This window comes from Primulina tabacum, chromosome 6 (genome assembly GCF_025594145.1).
Source record: "Primulina tabacum isolate GXHZ01 chromosome 6, ASM2559414v2, whole genome shotgun sequence".
In the NCBI taxonomy this organism is placed as follows: domain Eukaryota; kingdom Viridiplantae; phylum Streptophyta; class Magnoliopsida; order Lamiales; family Gesneriaceae; genus Primulina; species Primulina tabacum.
The window spans coordinates 23550433-23555567 of NC_134555.1; positions in this window are offsets into that span (position 1 = coordinate 23550433).

A 5135-nucleotide genomic window follows, 5' to 3' on the forward strand; every position below is an offset into this window, starting at 1 on the left:
AACTCACGGCTAGTTGTATCAATGAAACATTGAGGGCCACACAAGTACTAGCTTTCTAGATCCCATTGAGAAGTAAAATAGTTCAATGTGTTGAACGGCTTATAAATGAGTTTATAAACGTAAAGAAAAAAATTAGAAGTATGACTTATATGAGAGAAATATATCTTTTAATTTGTGGAAGTGTTCCGAGAATAAAAGTATGCCAAGTGAATAATGTATTTGAAAATTGTGATTTTCATAAACATTATTATGGACTAAATTAAATTAATTCAAGTTTTGAATTAATTAAACACTAGTGGGCCTAATAGAGTCCAAATAATTAAATTAGTTCAAGTGTTGAATTAATTAAATAACATTGGGCCTAGTAGAGCCCAATTGGAAATAATTATTTAACTAGTGGACTTGAGTAAAATCAAGTAAAGTTTAATTGGGCTCAAATATGTTTGAGACAATTAAATTAAAGTCCATGGGCCTTGTAATTGTTACAAGCCCACTCAAAAAGGCATGCAAGGGAGGTGAAGAGTTGGGAGACAATTTTTTGTACAACCAAGGCATGGCATGCACATGCTTAACTCAAATTTTTCGAGGACCAAGAAAAGTCTTCCACTCTCCCTTCACTCCTCACTTGGCCGAAATTTTTGAGAGAGATCCTCCCTCATTTTTTCTCTCAATTTTCTTCTTCAATTGTTGAGGAAAGAAATCACTTCTCCTTGAAAAATCTTCTTATTTTTCTAGTGCAAAATAAGAAGGGTTCTAGCTAGTTAGTGGTGGGCCTAATTTTGAAGTAAGGAGGAGGCTTGTAGATCTTCTTGCCATTCAAGAGCTAAGGTGTTTACACCTTAGTTGGAACCATCATCAATCTTTTAAGATTGATAGGTAAAGATTTTCTTAACACCCTATGTATGACATTTTTAGTATATGTTACACACTAGTACTAAGGTGCTCGATTTTTCTCTTGCAAAAACCGAAAATTTTGTACCTTCCGTTGCGCATTTGGGCACCTAAAATCGATCCCTTTCACTCCCAAACATCCCCGAACTGACTATAAGCATGATTTACCCATCTGATCCAAAGGCTGTCTTTTTTGAAGTGTATCTTCCAAAGAGTTTTAGAGATCAAACCTTATTCCAAGCCCTCAAGTTTTTCAGACCCAAACCCCCATCTGCCATCGGTTTACACAGTGTTTCCCAAGCAATCGGAGGGTGTTTTGTAGGACAAATAAACTTCCGACACAAAGAGTAAATGGAGTTGATAATACAAGTCGGGATAGGGAGAATTTCCAACCAAAAGCATTCAGTACCTTGCACAAAAGAGCGTAACAATTCAATCTTGCCTGCATAAGATAGAGAATGTCTGGGCCAAGAATTAATCTTTGTTGCAACTGTGTCAACTAGTTTGCCATAATCTGATGACCGCAAAGATCGTGCCACAAGAGGGACACCAAGATAACGAAACGGCAATATCCCCTGAGAAACCTGTACGGTCTAGAATGTGGAGTTTGGTTTTATCATCAACCCCAGCCATAAATATATTCGATTTCAATAAATTAACCCGAAATCCCGCCATATCACCAAAATCATTAAGACAATTCATCATCAATCCTATACTCTCAATATCTCCTCGAGACAGTAGTAGCAAGTCATCCGCATAAGCCAAATGCGTAATATGTTGATTCTGGCATTTCGGATGGAAACCAAATTTCGTGGATCGAGCCATGCACCTAAGCTTGCGAGATAGAACTTCAATGCAAAGAGTAAATAAGAATGGAGAAAGAGGATCACCTTGACGAAGACCTCTCTGCCCATTAAAGTGACCGTGGAAATGACCATTCAATGCAATCGAGTACGAGGTAGTGGAAACACACTCCATAATCCATCGAGTAGACCTCAAGGGAAAATTAAAACCCATCAGAGTCTCCTTCAAGAAATTCCAGTCCACTATGTCATATGCTTTTTTGAGATCAATTTTCAAGATGCATCTAGATGACACTCAGCTTACGGGCATATTTCCTCAGCAACTCTTGTGCCAAATGAATGTTATCAACAATAGATCGGTCTCGAATAAAGGCTGCCTGGGCACCATCAATTAAATCTCCTACAACATTTGCCAAACGGTTAGACAGAATCTTGGAAATAATCTTGTAGAACACTAGTACAACAGGAAATCGGTCTATAATCAGAAACCGAGGATGCATCAGCCGACTTAGGGATAAGAGCAATAATCGCATGATTCCATTGTTTAAGTAGCTTCCCAGATGTAAAGAATTCTATAACCGCTGCCGAAACACTATCACCAACCAAATCCAACGACTTTTTGAAGAAGTAGGATCCAAAACCATCTGGACCCAGGGCCTTATCGTCATCAATGTCAAATAGAGCTTTGCGAATTTCATCACAAGTAACAGTAGCAGTCAACTCACTCCATCTATCCACAGACACCCGAGGCCCCTCAAGTATAGCCTCTCTATCCACAGTCGTTGTTGCCACTTTATTGCCAAGTAAGCCCGTATAGTAGTAAAAAAACGTAGCTGCTATCTCATTTGGATCAGAAGTTATGACTCCTGCATAGTTCTTAACGGCAATAATAGCATTTCGCTTTGCTTTACCTGCACGAGCCGATATATGAGCAAATTGATTTCTGTTAAGCCGCGTTAGAGGCCTCTTCATATTCTTAAGCAATTCTTTCAGTTTAAACTGTGCGGCACCGAACCCTGCAAATTTCCAATTGTCCCTGACTATCTTTAAGAACCGATCACTAAGAGCCCACATATTGAAGAATTTAAACGGTCTCTGACTCTGCTTATTTGGCTGAAGGAAGGATACAATACTCATTGCATGATCCGATATACAACCCGGTGTCACAAACTCAGCCACACCCTGTAAATTAGAGGAAATCCACAACTGGTTGACCAAGACTCTATCAATCTTACTACACACCTTAGGGCTACTCCAAGTAAATTGACAACCCATGTATTTGAGATCCATCAAGTCAAGAGAAGCTACACAATCAACAAAATCTTTGATGTCGTAGTCCCTAATGCAAAGTCCACCTTTTTTCTCAGAAGCTGAAAGCATTGTATTAAAATCACCAAGAACCATCCACGGCTCATGACAATAAGTCCCAACCTGATGCAGATCATCCCACAAAGGTCTTCTATGCATAATCGTATTTAAACCATAAACAAAAGATACTCAAAATTTGGTGCTAGAAACAACACAATCGATGCTCACATGAATTGATTGTACAGTCATGCTAACAATATTCAAAGAGACCCTCATAGGATTCCACAGCACAACAATCCTACCTTTATTACTCATAGAGAAATTATGAATAGATTTCATACCTGGAAAACGAATACGCAACATAGTCTGAAGTGCTTTATCATCGAACTTAGATTCTAGAATACCAATAACATCAATCTTCCGAGAGTGCATCAGATTTTGAACACTCTTTTGTTTTAGAGGTCTATGAAGACCTCTAACATTCCAGATGGCAATTAACATCGATATTTGGCGGCACTTGCGGGTTGCCGCCCCCTCTCCATGTTCCAATAAATCTCTTGCCGTTACTCTCATCATTCAAGTTAACAAATTCCGTGTCACACGAGCTGCCATCTTCAAGATCTTCGAAAAAATCAGCCATTTTTCTATTCGTACCTTGTATTTTATCAGCTCCCACTTCTGATTTTTTCTTTTTCTTATTCTTGTTCTTATTCTTTCCCTTGACCGTATGAAAACCTTCATTATCATCTTCAACGGCCTTGCTTGATCCCGTAGCATTGGTATCTACATTGTCCATGACCTTCTTGCCTTTATTAGTAGGTAATTCTTTCTTAGTAGCCTCCATTGTAGTATCATTGAGTGATGTATCCTCTAGAATGTTCTTACCCGGTAGTTCTTGCTCCATCTTCTTCGTTGCATTATGAGTTTCAGGGGATAAAGCCGTTGATTTGTTGCGAGTGGGTGCGTGAGAGTAACTTTTTCCCATTCTCGACCGGCCTCTTGAGTTTCTATTTCTCCCAAACACACTACGAGATCGTGGGCTATTATACATGGGGATCTGTTCATCAGTAGGAGCCTCAGATTTATTCGCAGCATCACAATCATCCAACACATGACCACTCTTTTTGCATTTAACACAGAATTTGAAGTCCTGTTCATAAAGAAATTTTATATCAACAACTCCAATTAGTAACTTAACCTTGATTTCTGAGACTTTTGGTTTAGAAGCTTCGACTTCCACTAGCACCCTAGCAAATTTAACTCTTTTGCGATCATGGGTTACGCATGTCCATGTGAATTGGGACACCAACTCAAGAAGATAACTTGCTGAGGATGTTATAGTTCCAACAATCCGGAGGTAGACCATGGATTTGAACCCAAGATGGTATAGAGTTCATATCTTCTTCCCTAAATCGAAAGCATCGGGGTATTTCCTTCAAGAACAAATGGTATCCATAAACCAAGTAAGGGCCCCCATTCAGAATACTTTCTTTAATCTCGGTAGAAGGAAAAGTGAAGATAATCCATCCGCTCTCATGGGTTTGGAAGCGAATATCCGATCCCCATCTCTGAACCGAATCAAATAGAGCACCTGTAGGCGGTTTGCCACTGATAATTTAACCCAATAGACATATGCCATAAGTTTGTTCGATTGAATCAATATCATCTAACCCAAATTGAAGATCCACAGTGCCCGTATCCATAAAATCGAGTTTATAATTGTTATTAGCCATGCGATTTCTCTTGAACAAACTAGCATAAGATGCACGATTGCCTTTAATGTGATCTCCATATCCCTTATTACCCGAAGTATCAGAAGCCTTCTTCGCATCCACTGATTTGGATGGATTGGTAGTGTTCATAGTAGTATCATTCTCAGTCGACGTTATCTTCACATTGCTATCACTTTGTCCCTGATAATTCTGATCTTGCGCAGGTGGGTCCAAGCCCAAACCAACTGGAGGAGCCGATACATTCTGAGTCACAGCCCTTTCAATCGGAATATTGTCCGCATTTTCCATTGTGGCATAAACACAAACACTTTGCTCGCAAGGAAGGAACACACACACAATCAAGGACAATCGAAAGTAAGATCCACGATAACTAGCAAATGTAGCACAGGCAGAAGAAGAA